General features: G+C 41.9%; 1 protein-coding gene across 4 annotated transcripts in view; it reads right to left on the bottom strand.

The window, feature by feature from the left end:
* The window catches only part of LOC128699981 (innexin inx2), a 448,736-nt gene that overhangs the window by 140,576 nt on the left and 287,319 nt on the right, over window positions 1-20,841 (bottom strand). The window lies entirely within an intron of this gene.

The raw sequence follows: 20,841 nt of genomic DNA, 5'->3' as shown, positions 1-20,841 counted from the left end.
CCGCTCCATTACTTTGCACGATCATCTTCTTGACACTGGACGATATGCTTCCCTAATACCAAGATGTCTACCTTCTTTGATAATAGGCAAGTCACTGTTTTCCATGCTACTGCCACTGTTCTTTATTCTACAAGGCGGTATGAAACTGTAATAGGCTTGCCGATTTTTCATGAGAGAACTGTCTTACGAAGTTATATGGGATATCATATTCCCTACCCACCAACCACCCAACTCCGAGGTTGTCTTTGCTACTGGGATGAGCTTCCCCTAACTGTGACATCCTAAATTCATGTTTGTAATTTTCACCCTCTCCCTCATAGGAAAACAAAGGACTTGTCTTCTACGAGATATTCATGTCGCCTGAAGTTGACGAGAGGGGAATCATCACTACTATTTATAGTACGCTGCGAGTCCTTCCACTACACTATCGCTCCATCTGTTTTGTAAAGTTATTCTGTATCGGGACGTGGGATCTATGGGATGATATCCAAACAATAGAGGCGTGTGATACTTAGTTCCACCATGATTCCCTCTTTGCCTCCTGTACTGGTCGTTTAGCCATCATCTTCCCGCGATTATACTGCATCAATATTCCTGCCGTATTACTACTGATGAGGGAATAATATGCCGAAAGTCGCGTTCCACAGACATTCCTAGCCGGTCTAGGGCACGTTATACTACTCAAAATCACTCTGAAGGAGAGCTGTCGTTGACTAGTTACTTATTCGGTCCACTGTCGTATTGTTACTGAGAAGGTTTACACTTCTATGAGAACATATCACCTACGTCGTCTGAATATCCAACAAGTGTCCTATTCCGCGCCTTCCCCAGGCCGTCGACCATGATGGTAAAATAACCACTATTGAACAGGCTCCCGCTGACCATTCAAACTAACTGGATGCTGGAAGCAAGAGAGGCGATGCTCAGGTTCAGTTGAGTGTGTTGGGTACTATTGTGTAGTGTTTACGTACCAGCTTTGAGGACCATAAAGGCTTGTTTTACACAAAACTTCATCAGCACATCCTCCTCGTGCATCCGATTGCAGGAGCCCCGTGTCGGATGCTCTGCACTGGAATCCCCAACATAATTATTAGGCCAGGAAGCTAGACAAGCAATCCACTTAACAGTGATGTCATCCCAGGCGCCCCAGGGAGATGCACACAACGGATCGGGCTTGTTCCAGCATTCACAACGACCCCCATTGCTAACGCTCACAGCAGGGTACGTAGGGTAATGTAGGCAACTCCTGTGTACCGTGCTGTGTAGTACTGTCCCAAAACTACCTACACTACTTCCAGTCCATGAGCGTCTCCGTCCTGCCCATATATATTAAAACCTCGGATGACAGTCTCCTGTCCACTGAACTTCCTCTCCTGTAAAGCCGCTACACCTGGCATCTTCACTGCAGCAATCTTTAAACGACACACATCTATTAAAATTTCACGAGAGACTATTTTATTTTAAAGGCCTGTAGTATGTATTATGAACTATAACCTTTGTAGCTAGGAGATCAAACAGCGTAATTTGTCTCGCATGCATCGTTTTTTTTGTCTGGGTTGCCTTTGATGATCAGATAACATTCTGAACATATACGAACAACTGTGTTTAGATTTAACTTATTATGTTGTGTTATTCCCGCCATCACGACTGTACACACACCGAACGTGTTATCCTTTCCAATCCAGGGACTAAATGTCCCTTCCTGGATTGGAAGAAATGAAGAATGACGCGAGCTTTTACTGACAACATTTTGCCCACAGATCTGCCTGTGATTTGATAAAGCCCACTGTGTGAGTGAAACGTTCTCAGTAAAAGAGCACAGTGTATTGCAGTTTGATCTTTTATAAGAACATAAGAAAGTAGGAACACTGCAGCAGGCCTGCTGGCCCATACTAGGCAGGTCCTTCACAATCCATCCCACTAACAAAATAACAAAAAAAGGCACAATACCGTGACTGGAACGATACACAAATAACCCGCACATGGAAGAGAGGAGCTTACGACGACGTTTCGGTCCGACTTGGACCATTTCCAAAGTCACAGTGTGACTTTGTAAATGGTCCAAGTCGGACCGAAACGTCGTCATAAGCTCCTCTCTTCTATGTACGGGTTATTTGTGTTTCACTAACAAAATATCTGCCCAACCCAATTTTCAATGCTACCCAAGAAATAAGAAGATCATCCCCTTGGTATTTCACACCAGTTCTTCCCATTCCTGCCTGGATTCAAAATGGAAGTGTCAATAATACTCTTGTTTGGTATACAGGTGGTCTAATCAGAATTTGTGCCGCTAATTCCACCTCCAGTCTCCAGAGGTAACATCCTGGTCCCCGGGTCATCTTTTACTCTCTTTGTCAGCCTGACCTAGTGGTGACGTGTACTTAGCTCTGTGAAGACCTGTTCGTGTGCTCTTGAGTGGTGACCTGTACTTTGAGTGCTGACCTGTACTTAAGAAGTGTCTTGTTTGCTCCCGTGGACTGAACCAAGATGCCCTCCATCGAGCAACTTTACCAGCAACTTAAGGAAGAATTGAAGGCAGCGAAGATGGAGATACGGCGATTGACCGAGGAAAACAAGAGGATTCGTAGTAGTCCTCCTGTTTCGAGTCCTCAGGTCAAGAAGGGATCGTGGTCAGTGGCTGGACAGCATGGGACGACGAAGTTGACGATCAAGAAGACGAATGGAAAGCCAGAAACGATGAAGAAGAAAGAGACTGCTGTGGAAACTCCCGTGGAAACCTCCAACGCATTCTCGGTGCTACCCGACGAATGTGAGTCTACTACTGGGATCGTCACGACGAATGACAAGGAAGGTAAGAATATTGTTGTTGTTGGGGATAGCCAGGTTAGATACATGGATAGGGCATTCTGCTTGAAGGACAGGAGTAGGAGACAAAGGGTATGCTTTCCTGGGGCTGGGATGGAGGACATTGTTAGCCGGCTTGACAACATCATGAACGGTAATGGGATCAATCCTATTATTTGCCTCAGTGCTGGAGGCAATGATGTAGGCAAGCGTAGAAGTGAGGATTTAGTTAGAAAGTTCAGGACAGCTATAGACATGATTAGGAAGAAGGGGGGGCGCCCTGTTATATGTGGCATTTTGCCAAGAAGAGGTGTTGGTAATGAATGGTTGTCCAGAGCAATTGGTATTAATTGTTGGCTAGATAAACACTGTAAGGATAATGCAGTACCATTCATTGACAACTGGGACAACTTCTATGGCCGAAATGACATGTATGCCAGGGATGGGGTTCACTTATCCAGGGCAGGTGTGGGTTTTCTTGCTAACTCAGTTGAGGGGGTTGTTAGGACTTTAAACTAGGATTAGTTAGAGGTATGGGTTTAGAAATGATTAATAATGAGTATGGATATATTGACTTATGCTCTGATATTAAGAATCTTAATAGTAACTGTCATGGAGTAACTCTGGGTAATGATAATTTCAGAAATTTTGTAAAAACAAAGATGAATAGGAAAAATGTGCAGAAGAAAAAACATATGATGGTATTTTATGCTAACAGTAGAAGTGCAAGAAATAAAATTAATGAACTACGTTTGGTAGCATGTGCTGGGAACTTTGATATCATTGCATTAACTGAAACGTGGTATGATTTAAAGAGTCGGGATATGACTGCTGAGTGTAATATTCAGGGATTTAAGTTATTCAATGTGGATAGATGTAATGGGAAGGGGGGAGGAGTTGCATTGTATGTTCGAGAAAATATTAATTGTTGCATAAAAAAAGGTATAAAAATAGATGGAGCAGTAACAGAGTCTGTTTGGGTAGAGTTCGTGGAGGGTCAAGAAAAACTAATTCTAGGTGTAATATACCGACCTCCAGGCTTGGATCACGATAGAGGGAGACTTCTTTGGGACGAAATTGTTAGGGCTTCTGGACACAGTAACGTAGTCATAGTAGGGGATTTTAACTTTAGCCAAATTGACTGGAATTCTTTGACAGGTAATCTAGAGTCCAGTGACTTCATGGAAACAGTTCAGGACTGTTTTCTGAAACAGAGTGTAACTGAACCTACCAGGGGTAATAATTTGCTAGACCTAGTCTTGTCAAATAAGGAAACACTAGTGAATAATCTGGAGATCACTGAAGAGCTTGGCGCAAGTGATCACAAATCCATCACCTTTAGCATTAATTGGGAATGCAAGAATAATGATAATACAGTAAAAATCCCCGATTTTCGTTCTGCCGATTATAATGGACTTAGGGAACATCTGTCTAATCTTGATTGGGGTTATCTAGCTAATGATTTTATTGACGATAATCATACTTATGAATATGAAGGGATCTGCTTTTATGATTGTTTTCTTAATAATGTACACAGTGCCCAGAGTATATACATTCCCCAGAGAGAAATTAGGTCTAATAATAACGATCCCAAATGGGTTAACAGGAGGTTAAAGCATCTATTAGGGGAGAAAAGGGGAATTTATAGGCGCATCAGAAGAGGAGAGGTTAACCTTACTGACCAATATGTTCAGCTTAAAAGAGAAGTAAAAAAGGCGATTAGAAAGGCTAAACGTGACTATGAAATTAGAGTCGCTAATGAATCAAAGACTAATCCTAAGGGGTTCTTTCAAGTGTATAGGACGAAGGTGAAGGAAAAAGTAGGACCTCTGAAATCTGGGAATGGACAGCTGACGGATAATGAACTGGAAATGTGTTCCTTATTTAATGACTATTTTTTGTCAGTTTTTACACAGGAAGATGTAAATGAGATTCCAGTAATTAACAATTATTTAGTTCCTGATGAATTTAAGTTAACTAATATTACTGTCACGAGGGACATGGTTATTAAACAGATAGACAAACTGAAACAAAATAAGTCCCCGGGACCCGATGAGTTGTTTTCAAGGGTACTTAAGGAATGCAAGATGGAGCTTAGTCAGCCATTAACGAGTGTATTCAATGCGTCCATCCTTACCAGTGTTGTGCCAGAGATGTGGAAGATGGCTAATGTGGTTCCTATATTCAAATCAGGGGATAAGTCCACTCCTTCAAATTACCGTCCAATAAGCCTGACATCTATAGTGGGCAAGTTATTAGAATCAATTATAGCTGACATTATCAGAAGTCACCTTGAAGAGCATAACTTGATAAATGAATCTCAGCATGGATTCACGAGAGGTCGTTCCTGCCTGACAAACTTACTGACGTTCTTCAATAGAACATTTGAGGCAGTTGACAGTGATAAGGAATATGATATTGTTTATTTGGATTTTAGTAAAGCCTTCGACAGAGTACCTCACAAGAGACTCTTAAGAAAAGTGGCAGCTCATGGTATAGGAGGTAAAGTTCTAGCATGGATTGAGGCATGGCTTACCAATAGAAAGCAGAGAGTTACCATTAATGGAGTGAAATCTGAATGGGGATTAGTCACTAGTGGCGTTCCACAAGGATCAGTTTTAGGCCCTCTCTTGTTCATAATTTACATTAATGACCTTGATGAAGGGATTACTAGTGACATGAGTAAGTTTGCTGATGATACAAAGATAGGCCGTATAATTCACTCTGAGGAGGATATCAATGAACTCCAGGACGATTTGAACAAATTAATGTCTTGGTCTGAGAAATGGCAGATGAAGTTTAATGTGGATAAGTGTAAGGTACTTGCCCTTGGTAATGAAAATAACCCTCGAAGCTATAATCTAGGTGAAGTAGAGCTTGGTCACACAGAATGTGAAAAAGACTTGGGAGTCATGGTAAGCAGAAATCTAAAGCCAAGACAGCAGTGCCTCAGTGTGCGCAACAAGGCCAACAGATTACTTGGATTTATCTCAAGAAGTATAAGTAACAGAAGTCCAAAAGTTATTTTACAGCTCTATACATCACTAGTGAGGCCTCATTTAGATTATGCTGCTCAGTTTTGGTCCCCTTACTACAGGATGGACATAGACTCATTAGAGAACATACAGAGAAGAATGACTAAAATGATTTACTGTGTAAGGAACCTCCCGTATGAAGATAGACTTAAAGCCTTAAATCTCCACTCTCTGGAGAGGCGTAGAATGAGGGGAGATATCATTGAAGTGTATAAGTGGATGACGGGCATAAACAAGGGAGACATTAATAAAGTACTGAGGGTGCCGAACCAGGTAAGAACCAGGAATAATGGATTTAAGTTGGATAAATTTAGATTTAGAAAGGACATAGGTAAGTACTGGTTTTCTAACAGAGTTGTAGATGCGTGGAACAGTATTCCCAGTGGGGTGATAGAGGCTAGGACCTTGGGTAGCTTTAAGAAGAGACTGGACAAATATATGAGTGGGAGGGGCTGGGTTTGATTGGTGTTGGGGGGTGCGGGAGTTGTTTCTTGAGTAGCTTTAGGTAGATGTCGTTTTGATAAGGACCTGCCTCGTATGGGCCAGTAGGCCTTCTGCAGTGTTCCTACATTCTTATGTTCTTATGTTCTTATAGGTTGGTAGACAGCAACCATCCAGGGAGGTACTACCATTCTGTGGTAGTAGGCTGGTAGACAGCAACCATCCAGGGAGGTATTACCGTCCTGTAGTAGTAGGTTGGTAGACAGCAACCATCCAAGGAGGTACTAGCATCCTGTGGCAGTAGGTTGGTAGACAGCAACCATCCAGGGAGGTACTACCATCCTGTGGTAGTAGGCTGGTAGACAGCAACCATCCAGGGAGGTATTACCGTCCTGTGGTAGTAGGTTGGTAGACAGCAACCGTCCAGGGAGGTACTACCGTCCTGTGGTAGTAGGTTGGTAGACAGCAACCATCCAGGGAGGTACTACCGTCGTGTGGTAGTAGGCTGGTAAACAGCAACCATCCAGGGAGGTACTACCGTCCTGTGGTAGTAGGCTGGTAGACAGCAACCATCCAGGGAGGTACTACCGTCCTGTGGTAGTAGGCTGGTAGACAGCAACCATCCAGGGAGGTACTACCATCCTATGGTATTAGGTTGGTAGACAGCAACCTTCCAGGGAGGTACTACCATCCTGTGGTAGTAGGCTGGTAGACAGCAACCATCCAGGGAGGTACTACCATCCTGTGGTAGTAGGTTCGTGGACAGCAACCATCCAGGGAGGTACTACCGTCCTGTGGTAGTAGGCTGGTAGACAGCAACCATCCAGGGAGGTACTACCGTCCTGTGGTAGTAGGTTGGTAGACAGCAACCATCCAGGGAGGTACTACCGTCCTGTGGTAGTAGGCTGGTAGACAGCAACCATCCAGGGAGGTACTACCATCCTGTGGTAGTAGGCTGGTAGACAGCAACCATCCAGGGAGGTACCACCGTCCTGTGGTAGTAGGTTGGTAGACAGCAACCATCCAGGGAGGTACTACCATCCTGTGGTAGTAGGCTGGTAGACAGCAACCATCCAGGAAGGTACTACCATCCTGTGGTAGTAGGCTGGTAGACAGCAACCATCCAGGGAGGTACTACCATCCTATGGTAGTAGGTTTGTAAACATCAACCGTCCGGGAGGTACTACCACCCTGTCTGGAACCATTAACTTTTTTTGCACTCTGGCAAGAATGCTGATGTTTTCTCTCTCATGAGCACGTAAGATGACAGGCAAATATTACAAACTTAAACTTAAACATACTTTTACTTTCCTATGTATTAGTTAAAGACTTTTTATTCCTGTAATATTTACTTTCCAAATTAAGGAGCCTGGTCCGAGAACCCAATAAGATACTATCGAATGCTTTATGTAGCCTCGGGTAGAATACGCTTTAGTCTGACAAAATAAAAGACGATCCTTTCCATCCGTGCTATTATCATTATTAATTTCACTATTATGATGTTGATGAAGCATTCAACACGTAAGGTTCGTACAGTCCCTGGGAAATGGAATGCAATCAGGCTCGATCAAAGGAAGGGAAGGACAAGTCCAATTCCTAGAACCCACCACCAGTATGAAGGAACCTCCCGTAAGGGGTCTCACCCCACAGCTGGAAGAGTTTTTCCAGCTTCCCTTCCTTCGTCATCCCCTTCTTGTGCGTTCACAGTTACTCTTCATCAACGGAGCTAGATGGTACTGCCGGTCCCAGAGTATTTCACATTAGCATACCATAACCTCTCGTTTGCTGGTGCTCGCAAATGTTGTTTTAGTAACAGCAATAGTAGTAGTAGTAGTAGTAGTAGTAGTAGTAGTAGTAGTAGTAGTAGTAGTAGCAGCAGCAGTAGTAGTGATGGTAATAGTAGCAGTAGTACTTACTACTACTGCTTGCTGAGTAGGGCTCTAGGCAATGACGAAAATACATCCAACACACAGGAAAAAGAAAATTATAAAACCAATAAAAGCTACGAACAGGAATATAATGTTCAACACGAAGATGAATACAATGTTCACCATGAACAATACCGCAGCAGATTAAAATTGCCCCACACATGTGAGTGTTGTGGTGTTGCTCGTACCAGTAAACAATACCAGCAGGATAACCTGCTCCTCCTCAGACATACCTCTCGTTTCTAGAGTAAAAGTTGCAAATGTAGAAAAGCTAATTGAAATTTTCTTACTTCTTTGTCCCCACCTTGTCAGGAGGCGGATGTGAGGGACTCTCGCCCCCGCACCCGTTATGCCAGGAGGTGGGTGAAGCGGAACACCCACCTTGTCAAGAGGGGGATGTATTAATTTTGGCTTTAAGACAAAACACGATCGATTTCAATTGGGCTAAATTTTTGCATTACAACTTTCCAGGTTAAACCGGAAACTTAAGAGATATTGAAAAAAAAAATATTTTTACAATGATATAACAAAAACTGCAGCCAAAAATTCCCCTCCCTCTTTCCCATGGGGCGCTTCCCCCTTATATTAATATTCTGGAACGCCGTTTATATTTCTGAAATTGTGAAAAAGAGATGTAAAATGATACGCTACTCAACACAGTACAACCCAAATAATGCACTCCCTTGAGGGGCGACGCCCCACTCAAATTAAAATTTTGGATCATCCTGTCTAAAACCTGCGGCTGGGTGTAGGAAATTTGTTTGATGGTAATGACTCTCATGGGCACTGATTTATATAATAACTGACACACACACACACACAAAAACACGCTCACACACACACACACACACACACACACATACACACACACACATACCAGGAGCTGTGACTGCTCCTGCAGCCACAAACAGGTGAGCACGCACACAGACACAGACAGACACACACACACACAGAGGCATTAGACGCATAGAAATATAGATAAGGAGATCAGTGCATGCACCACATCCTACTACATAAAACTGTTTACTAGTTCCATCACTAACATGACTATTACTTGAGGAACATACGCAACACTTGCTGGTGTTACTCTATACAGTTGTTAGTGCCATGACATTTCGTCCCGAAGAATATTTTTGGGACTTAGTTCTCCCCTCGAGTCCCGGTCCCAGACTAGACTCATCGTGGATCATTACAAAGGCAAAGGTACCCATTATTTGTTTAACCTTTGCTAAGTACTCGAGTTGAAGCGATAACTTGGTGATCTCTGTTAGTGGGCCACCATCACCTTACCAACGACCTCGTAACGTAGTGTCCAAGTTCGTAAATGACTTACTTGTGTCTAACGACTTGATGTACGTAGACATCGTCTGGTACAGTGTTTGTCCGGTGGCTTGGTCTTGCTGTCTGTTGCAGTTCCCGCAGTAACAAAGTGAACGTTCCAGTTCTTGTTGTTTTCATTTTGAACACCTGTCGTCTGTCATACTATCATACTAGCACCCTTCTTCAACACACTAGCACTGCCTTCCAACGCACTAACACCCTCCTCCAACACACTAGCACCCTCCTCCAACACACAAGATCGGTGGAGTCCGCTCCAGGGGTGATCTCACACTGTTACAATCAGAATTTCATATTGGATCGTATAAAAGATAGACAAGAACAAAACCACACTCAACCACAGTAGAGAGGCAAATCCACCGTCCCTACACCAAACACACACACTCACACTACACCAAACACACACACTCCCACTACCACAAACACACACACTCCCACTACCACAAACACACACACTCTCACTACCACAAACACACACACACCCACTACCACAAACACACACACTTCCACTACCACAAACACACACACACCCACTACCACAAACACACACACTTCCACTACCACAAACACACACACACCCACTACCACAAACACACACACTTCCACTACCACAAACACACACACTTCCACTACCACAAACACACACACACCCACTACCACAAACACACACACACCCACTACCACAAACACACACACTTCCACTACCACAAACACACACACTTCCACTACCACAAACACACACACTTCCACTACCACAAACACACACACTTCCACTACCACAAACACACACACTCCCACTACCACCAACACACACTCCCACTACCACAAACACACACACTCCCACTACCACAAACACACACACTCCCACTACCACAAACACACACACTCCCACTACCACAAACACACACACTCCCACTACCACAAACACACACACTTCCACTACCACAAACACACACACTCCCACTACAACAAACACACACACTCCCACTACCACGAACACACACTCCCACTACCACGAACACACACACTCCCACTACCACGAACACACACACTCCCACTACCACAAACACACACACTCCCACTACAACAAACACACACACTCCCACTACCACGAACACACACTCCCACTACCACGAACACACACACTCCCACTACCACGAACACACACACTCCCACTACCACAAACACACACTGCACTTACTCCTACTACCTCAAAAACCTGAGTTCAAATCCCCGTGGCCGCAAAATCTTATTCAGTATCCCTTTAGAAGTCACGGTACAATCCGACTCAAGAAATCGTAATGACACGATTGCAAACAAACCATACCCCCGGCCGGGATTGAACCCGCGGTCATAGAGTCTCAAAACTCCAGCCCGTCGCGTTAGCCACTAGACCAGCTAGCCACAATAAGATTCATCCAACTAGGTATATTTCTACACCATAGGAAAGTTAGCATGGCCACGCTAGCTGGAGATTCGTCTGTAAAAACTTGCATTTGTGGTCACAGAGGTGCCTGTGCTAACCTTCCTATGGTGTAGAAATATACCTAGTTGGATGAATCTTATTGTGGCTAGCTGGTCTAGTGGCTAACGCGACGGGCTGGAGTTTTGAGACTCTATGACCGCGGGTTCAATCCCGGCCGGGGTATGGACGGTACAATCCCATAGACACTCACAGTATCTATATTAAATTTCCTCTGGACTTCCAGCTATCATGGCAGGGTCGAGATGCTTTCGGCTCCCGTGTTGGAGGACGGAGGTTCGAGCCTTCAGGGTAGCACATTAAAACATTCCCTACGGATGGACAAGTGGGAATGGTTGGCTTAGAGAAGGACTTGCCTAGTTTGGGCCAGTAGGTCTCCCGTAGTGCTCCTCCCTTCTTATGTTAAGACATGAAGACGATGTGTTTATTATCTTATTGATAGCGTTTCGAACTACATTTCGGGAACGACAACGTTTCGTAATGCTTTACGAAACGTTCGTCGTTATTGTTAGTTAGATTCGTGAGTGAGTCGAGGATTTACGAACGTACGAACTGTAACCTGATGTGGGCCATCCAGAGTGGAGAGTTTCTAACCAGCTGGGTCGTCACGTACAACAACCAGCTGGGTCATCACGTACAACAACCAGCTGGGTCATCATGCACAACAACCAGCTGGGTCATCACGTACAACAACCAGCTGGGTCGTCACGTACAACAACCGGCTGGGTCATCACGTATAACAACCAGCTGGGTCATCACGTACAACAACCAGCTGGGTCATCATGTACAACAACCAGCTTGGTCATCACGTACAACAACCAGCTGGGTCATCACGTACAACAACCAGCTGGGTCGTCACGTACAACAACCAGCTGGGTCATCACGTACAACAACCAGCTGGGTCATCACGTACAGCCAGCTGGGACATCACGTACAGCCAGCTGGGTCATCACGTACACGACGTGTCAGTAAGACACGGACACATTTCCTCCATGTCAGTTGTCTATTATTTCTATTATCTATCAATCTACACATGTCTATTATCTATCAGTCTACACATGTCTATTATCTATCAATCTACACATGTGCATTATTTATCAATCTACACATGTCTATTATCTATCAGTTTACACATGTCTATTATCTATCAGTCTACACATGTCTATTATCTATTAATCTATAAATGTTTATTATCTATCAATCTACACATGTCTATTATCTATCCATCTACACATTTCTGTTATCTAGTTATCTATACTTATATTATCTATCTATTTGTCTATCTACTTCTATAATCTTCACTTGTTATTGTCATTTCTATCTTTATCCCTTTTATATATATTTTTATTTGTTATGTATTTGTTTTAGTAAATTTTATCACTGCCTCCCTATCTCTCTATCTCCCTTTCACCCTCCCACTTTCTCTCCCCTTCACTCACCTTCCCTCCCACTCTTTCTTTTACACACCCTATTTCTCTATTTCCCCCTCCCTCTCTTCCTCTCTTTCTCTCCCTCAATCTCTCTCTCCTCAGCCTCCCTCTCAGCCTCCCTCTCAGCCTCCCTCTCAGCCTTCCTCTCAGCCTCCCTCTCAGCCTCCCTCTCAGCCTCCCTCTCAGCCTCCCTCTCAGCCTCCCTCTCAGCCTCCCTCTCACCCTGGCAGCATCACTAGGAAAGGTACCAGTGGTAAGGTGAACCTGGTAAGATGAGAGAGAGAGAGAAAGAGAGAGAGAGAGAGAGAGAGAGAGAGAGAGAGAGAGAGAGAGAGAGAGCCTCACCTAGCACAGGTGGGACCAGAGCATCAGACCAATTTCCTCTTAACAAAGGCCACCAGCTATACAGACCAGTCTGTAATCAGAATCGTCCGGAAGATCGAAGAGGCAGAGGAGATATGACCATGCCCTTAGAGATACTTAGAGGCATGAAGATTATTATTATTAAAAATAATATTCAAAATATTTATTATTATACTATAATTTAATAAAAATAATAATAATTCTCAAATACACAAAAATCTATATTATTTTCACAGCGAAGAAAAAATCCATAATAACTTGACGGGAGTAAAAAAATTATTCTGAAATGCGTAGAAAATAAATTTCGAAATATTGATGGAAATATTAAGAAATATTTTTAATATGATTGGTAATATTTTTTTGTTTGAGGCTGTGAAGGTTTTTATTGGTCCATTAAATTTTTATATGTACATCCATTTGTATATACATTTTTTATATACATGCGTGTTGTGTATGTGTGTGTATATAAGATAATAATAATAATAATAGTAATAATAGTAATAATTAATAATAATAATTATTATAATTAATAATAATAATTAATAATAATTACTACTTCTACAACTACTAATTAATAATTAATAATAATGATAATAATACTACTACTACTACTAATAAAAATAATTAATAAATAATAATAATAATAATAATAATAATAATAATAATAATAATAATAATAATAATAAATAGAGTAATTAAAGGAAAAAGTAAAAGGAAGAGAAGGAAGAGGAATAGGAGAAGAAGAAGAGGAGGAGGGGGAGGAGGAGGAGGAGGAGGAGGAGGAGGAGGAGGAGGAGGAGGAGGAAGAGGAGGAGTATAGAGGAAGATTCATGTGTGTGTCAGCACGGCTTTGTATTTCTCCAGCACCGTGCTGAAGACGTGGGGGAGGGGGGGAGGTATGGGGGAAGGGAAGCAGGAGGGGGAAGGAGGTGTGGGGGACGGGGAGTGGGAGGGAGGGAAGGAGGTGTGGGGGAGGGGGAGTAGGAGGGGGGAAGAGGGGTGGGGAAGGAGGTAGGAGGGGGAAAGAGTTGTGGGGGAAGGGGGTAGGAGGGGGATAGAGAGGTGGGGGAGGGGAGCACCCTCTATCTTCAGCATCCTCTCCACCTCCATCTCTCTCCACCTTCATCTCCAACAAGTCTCCTTTTCTTTTAACTACAAAATTAGCCATTGAAGAATAACCTTGAACACTTTCTCTCTCTCTTTCTCTCTCTCTCTCTCTCTCTTTTTTTTTTTTTTTTTTTTTTTTACACAGGGTTTGACAAGGTTAAGGATCCCTAGCTTTATTGACAGCTATTTACAGGTTAAGGATTCCTAACTTTATTGGCAAGCTAAGAGCTGTTACCTACATCAGCTCATTTGAAAGCATTTTTATTGTTATGAGACATACAAGTAGGGAACAGGTTGAAGTTGGAGCCATCTGTGGGCCAGCATTTTCATTTGATCAACTGACTTTATCTCGTTGACATCATTATGCTGTACGAATGTGTTCCATACTCTAGTCATCCTGGGTATGTATGATCTCAGATGGAGTGATGTTCTGGAGAAGGGTACAGCCAGAGTGAAGTTGCTGCTTTCTGCCCGTCTTGTGGCATAAAAGCTTGTTTCACGCTGTCCTCGAAGTGGATCCATACATAACAGTAAGGCCACCCACATCCCTCCTATGTTGAAGGCTCTGCTGAAATGACAGATCTATCCAGGATGGGTCCAGGCGAGAGATGAGACGTCTTGCTCTGTTCTCTACTCTGTCAAGCAGTCGCAGATGAGAGGGGGGGGGCAGGCAAACCAAGAAAGTGGAGCATACTCAAGGTGTGAGCGTACTTGTGCCTCGTACAGGATCTTGCAACCCCTACTGTCAAGTAGATGGGAGATACGGCGAAGTGCTGTAAGCTTCCTGGCTGCCTTGTTTGCAAGATTTACAACATGGTTCTTCATGGTTAGTTTGGAGTCAAATTTCACCCCAAGGATATCAACTTCTTCTCCAGGTGCCAACATCCTCCCATTCATCCTTACTACTACACCAGCATTACCATCATGGTGCCTAGAGACGATCATCATTTGCGTTTTCTCAGGTGCAAATGTTACTTGCCATCTATTTCCCCAAGCTGATATAGCTCTCAGCTGGTGATTGATGTAGCTTAGAGCAGCTGGCATTTCTTCTCTTGGATAAGTGAATGTCAGTGTACAGTCGTCTGCATATGCATGTGATTCTGGGATGAGATGAAGAAGGTCGTTGAAGTAGACATTCCATAACAATGGACCCAGCACGCTTCCTTGTGGAACACTTGCCCCAATAGGATGTCTTGCTGATTCCATTCCAGTGAGAACTACACTTAGAGATCTACCATGAAGGTAATCACTGAGGAGACGTAGCGTAGAGCCTGTAATTCCCAGTGCTCTCTCTCTCCCTCACTCTCTCCCTCTCTCTTTCTCTATGTACGTGTTCATGTACGTATGTGAGCGCATTCACTTTGATGTAAGTACCCCTAATAAGACCCCACCACCCCTAATTAATCCCTAACTACCCCTCATTACACCATAACTACCCATAATTAACCCCTAACTACCTCTAACTATAGTCAGTCTGCTAATCACCACAAAATCTGCCCAATAACAGAAAAAAACTATAGTTTCCTCTCTTGACCTATACAATACATCAGTCTTAAATAAAAGTCTTGTAAAGTCTTTTTTGAAAAAGTCTTAAAAATATTTAGAAAGGTAATCTAAAAAAAAGTCTTTAAAAAAGTCTTTTAAAAAAGTCTTTTAAAAAAGTCTTTTTTTTAAAGACTTTTTTAAAAGACTTTTTTTAAAGACTTTTTTTAAAGACTTTTAAGTCTTTTTTAAAGACTTTTTTTTAGATTTCCTATTTAAATATTTTTAAGACTTTCTTAAAAGACTTTTTTAGTCTTTTTAAAAAAGTCTTAAAAATATTTAAATAGGAAATCTAAAAAAATTCTTTAAAAAAAGACTTAAAAAAGTCTTTAAAAAAGTCTTTAAAAAAAGTCTTTTAAAAAAGTCTTTAAAAAAGTCTTTTTAAAAAAGTCTTAAAAATATTTAAATAGGAAATCTAAAAAAAGTCTTTAAAAAAAGACTTAAAAAAGTCTTTAAAAAAGTCTTTAAAGTCTTTAAAAAAGTCTTAAAAATATTTAAATAGGAAATCTAAAAAAAATCTTAAAAAAAAGACTTAAAAAAGTCTTTAAAAAAGTCTTTAAAAAAGTCTTTAAAAAAAGAAATCTTTAACAAGTCTTCAAAAACCATTTCTTAGAATTTGCCTTTGTAAGACTTTTACTTAAAGCGCTTTAAAGACCTTTTTTTTTAGAGTATGAGTGGGTCTGGTGCCGTGCTCCTTCCTTGAGTGGAGGTGACCAGACTGGGTGGGTCATTGGGTTAATCCAGGGGGGGGGAAGACATGGACCTGCTCCGCATGGGTCAGTAGGGCTGTTGCAGTGTTCCTTCTTTCTTATGTTCTTAAAGATCTTTTCTTAGCGTATGAGTGCTTTAAAGACCTTTTCTTAAGAGTATGAGTGCTTTAAAGACCTTTTCTTAAGAGTATGAGTGCTTTAAAGACCTTTTCTTAAGAGTATGTGTGCTTTAAAGACCTTTTCTTAAGAGTATGAGTGCTTTAAAGACCTTTTCTTAAGAGTATGAGTGCTTTAAAGACCTTTTCTTAAGAGTATGAGTGCTTTAAAGACCTTTTCTTAAGAGTATGAGTGCTTTAAAGACCTTTTCTTAAGAGTATGAGTGCTTTAAAGACCTTTTCTTAAGAGTATGTGTGCTTTAAAGACCTTTTCTTAAGAGTATGAGTGCTTTAAAGACCTTTTCTTAAGAGTATGAGTGCTTTAGTAACCTTTTCTTAGAGTATGAGTGCTTTAAAGACCTTTTCCTAAGAGTATGAGTGCTTTAAAGACCTTTTCTTAAGAGTATGAGTGCTTTAAAGACCTTTTCTTAAGAGTATGAGTGCTTTAAAGACCTTTTCTTAAGAGTATGAGTGCTTTAAAGACCTTTTCTTAAGAGTATGAGTGCTTTAAAGACCTTTTCTTAGCGTATGAGTGCTTTAAAGACCTTTTCTTAGAGTATGAGTGCTTTAAAGACCTTTTTTTTAGCGTATGAGTGCTTTAAAGACCTTTTCTTAAGAGTATGAGTGCTTTAAAGACCTTTTCTTAGAGTATGAGTGCTTTAAAGACCTTTTCTTAGAGTATGAGTGCTTTAAAGACCTTTTCTTAAGAGTATGAGTGCTTTAAAGACCTTTTCCTAAGAGTATGAGTGCTTTAAAGACCTTTTCTTAAGAGTATGAGTGCTTTAAAGACCTTTTCTTAAGAGTATGAGTGCTTTAAAGACCCTTTCTTGGAGTATGAGTGCTTTAACGACCTTAGAGCACGAGTGCTTTAAAGACTTGGGGGTATAAGGGCTTTAAAGACCATAGACGACGAGTGCTTTAAAGACCTGAGAGTAGAAGTGCTATAAAGACCTTAGAGCACAAGTGCTTTAAAGACCTCTTCTTACACTGGCTGGGAAAGCTTCAGGTCTTTCCTAACCTCAGTAAAATTTCCCCTTGAGAGAGAGAGATCCTTGAAGACGCTGAGGAAGAAGACCAGCTGAAGTACTCTTGGGTGTAGGATGCTAACTCACATGATTGGCACCTCCTTGAGGGATGCTGAACTATCTAATGACCCGGAGGGGCAATTGAGAGCAAACCAGGCGTAGGTAATAGTTTGATGTGCGTGGGGGGAAGGAGAGAGAGAGAGAGAGAGAGAGAGAGAGAGAGAGAGAGAGAGAGAGAGAGAGAGAGAGAGAGAGAGAGAGAGAGAGAGAGATAGGTAACAGCTTTGAGCTTGTAAATAAGGTAGGAACTCTTAAATTAACCCTGTTAGAACCCTTTTGTAAGAGAGAGAGAGAGAGAGAGAGAGAGAGAGAGAGAGAGAGAGAGAGAGAGAGAGAGAGAGAGAGAGAGAGAGAGAGAGAGAGAGAGAGAGAGAGAGAGAGAGAGAGAGAGAGAGAGAGAGAGAGAGAGAGAGAGAGAGAGAGAGAGAGAGAGAGAGAGAGAGAGAGAGAGAGAGAGAGAGAGAGAGAGAGAGAGAGAGAGAGAGAGAGAGAGAGAGAGAGAGAGAGAGAGAGAGAGAGAGAGAGAGAGAGAGAGAGAGAGAGAGAGAGAGAGAGAGAGTGAGAGAGAGAGAGAGAGAGAGAGAGAGAGAGAGAGAGAGAGAGAGAGAGAGAGAGAGAGAGAGAGAGAGAGAGAGAGAGAGAGAGAGAGAGAGAGAGAGAGAGAGAGAGAGAGAGAGAGAGAGAGAGAGAGAGACGGGTGTTCCTGTATATATGCTATTCTTTATGTATTTTCCACCGACTATCTAAATGTTTATTGAGAACAATAATAAATAGTCTAGATACGTATATAAACGAATAAAACACAATAATACAAGAAAAAAAACACAATAATACAAGAATAAACCACAATAAAAACACGAATAAGACAAATAAAACGAAATATAAACGTGTAAGCATATTATATACGTGTGAAAAATCTTGAAGTAACGAATCAAACGTTGAAGAATTCTTTATATTTGTTAATAAATTTTGTCTTGAGCTTTTTACAGTCTTCTTGTGTCCCTTGGCTCGGTTGGTAGCGCACTCGCCTCAAACACTAAGGTCCGTGGTTCGATCCCTGGTACGACTGGAAACATTAGGACGTGTTTCCTTAAGACACCTGCTGTCCCTGTTCACCTAGCTGTAAGTACCTGTATGTCAGTCACCTTACACCTGCTGTCACTGTTCACCTAGCTGTAAGTACCTGTATGTCAGTCACCTTACACCTGCTGTCACTGTTCACCTAGCTGTAAGTACCTGAATGTCAGTCACCTTACACCTGCTGTCACTGTTCACCTAGCTGTAAGTACCTGGATGTCAGTCACCTTACACCTGCTGTCACTGTTCACCTAGCTGTAAGTACCTGGATGTCAGTCACCTTACACCTGCTGTCACTGTTCACCTAGCTGTAAGTACCTGGATGTCAGTCACCTTACACCTGCTGTCACTGTTCACCTAGCAGTAAGTAGGTACCTGGGTGTCGGTCACCTTACACGTGCTATCACCGTTCACCTAGCAGTAGGTAGGTACCTGAGTGCTAGTCGACTGGTGTGGGTCGCACACTGGGGACAAAATTAACCTAAGTTGCGGGAAATGCTGTGCATAATAACGGGATTTCTATGTAGTAACATATCATTAATGTCAGCTATGGTCTGTATAAGTTGTATCATGAACCTACAGAAATAAAGATTATTATTATTATTATTATTATTATTATTATTATTATTATTATTATTTTATTAACACATCGGCCGTCTCCCACCAAGGCAGGGTGGCCCGAAAAAGAAAAACTTTCACCATCATTCACTCCATCACTGTCTTGCCAGAAGGGTGCTTTACACTACAGTTTTTAAACTGCAACATTAACCACCCCTCCTTCAGAGTGCAGGCACTGTACTTCCCATCTCCAGGACTCAAGTCCGGCCTGCCGGTTTCCCTGAATCCCTTCATAAATGTTACTTTGCTCACACTCCAACAGCACGTCAAGTATTAAAAACCATTTGTCTCCATTCACTCCTATCAAACACGCTCACGCATGCCTGCTGGAAGTCCAAGCCCCTCGCACACAAAACCTCCTTTACCCCCTCCCTCCAACCTTATTATTATTATTATTATTATTATTATTATTATTATTATTATTATTCATAGGTACTACTTTGCGAAACACCGGAGGGCCAGTGAACACCCCTCACGCGGAGTGATACTTTTCGTGTAAACAGGAATATTTTTTTACCTCTATTTTGATGTAAAAATTATTATATATCAAGTGAGAGGAGCGACTTTATTTTCTAGGGTCATTTCGTAAAAATCTCGACGTTTCGCTCACTGACCATTGATCATCATCTGGAATCTCCAGGTATTGTTACTACACCAGTGTTATTATACATTATACAATTTTATACAATATATAGGAAGCTATATATCCTATATATTGTATATAGGCTGCTATATATCCCATATATTGTATAGGAAATAGTCTAAATCTAATTCTAAATAGTGAAAATTTTATTTTCTCAGGACATTTATTAAAAATCTTGACGTTTCGTTGAGTCGTTGACCATCATCAGTGATTCTTAATATTGCTCGTTTACTCCACGTAAATATTGAGGAAAAAACAAGAAAATGATGTAGTTAGAGCTAAAACTGCACAATTTACGTTGCTTGGAGCCATAACTTTTTTATTTTGCAAAGATGAAGGGGATACTAACCTATGGAAATTTAATAAAATTTCGCTAATTTAAAAAAAAAAGAATAATTTCCGTGACATGGGAGCGAGACGGATGTTGTATACAAAGAAGGAAAAGAAAGACCTGACTTTAAATTAGGTTAGGAAAGTCTGTAAACAGTAAAGAATACAAATTAAAAAAAAATATTGCTTCGTAAGAGGATAGATATATCGTGGAGTGAATATTTTAGTGTGTGTGTTTGTGTGTGTGTGTGTGTGTGTGTGTGTGTGTGTGTGTGTGTGTGTGTGTGTGTGCGTGTGTGTGTGTGTGTGTGTGTGTGTTTGTGTGTGTGTGTGTGTGTGTGTGTGTGTGTGTGTACTCACCTAGTTGTACTCACCTAGTTGAGGTTGCGGGGGTCGAGTCCGAGCTCCTGGCCCCGCCTCTTCACTGATCGCTACTAGGTCACTCTCCCTGAGCCGTGAGCTTTATCGTACCTCTGCTTAAAGCTATGTATGGATCCTGCCTCCACTACATCGCTTCCCAAACTATTCCACTTACTGACTACTCTGTGGCTGAAGAAATACTTCCTAACATCCCTGTGATTCATCTGTGTCTTTAGCTTCCAACTGTGTCCCCTTGTTACTGTGTCCAATCTCTGGAACATCCTGTTTTTGTCCACCTTGTCAATTCCTCTCAGTATTTTGTATGTCGTTATCATGTCCCCCCTATCTCTCCTGTCCTCCAGTGTCGTCAGGTTGATTTCCCTTAACCTCT

This window comes from Cherax quadricarinatus, chromosome 64 (genome assembly GCF_038502225.1).
Source record: "Cherax quadricarinatus isolate ZL_2023a chromosome 64, ASM3850222v1, whole genome shotgun sequence".
Classification (NCBI taxonomy): Eukaryota; Metazoa; Arthropoda; class Malacostraca; order Decapoda; family Parastacidae; genus Cherax; species Cherax quadricarinatus.
Note: the sequence above shows the minus strand (reverse complement) of the source record. Positions and strands in the feature narration are given on the sequence as shown.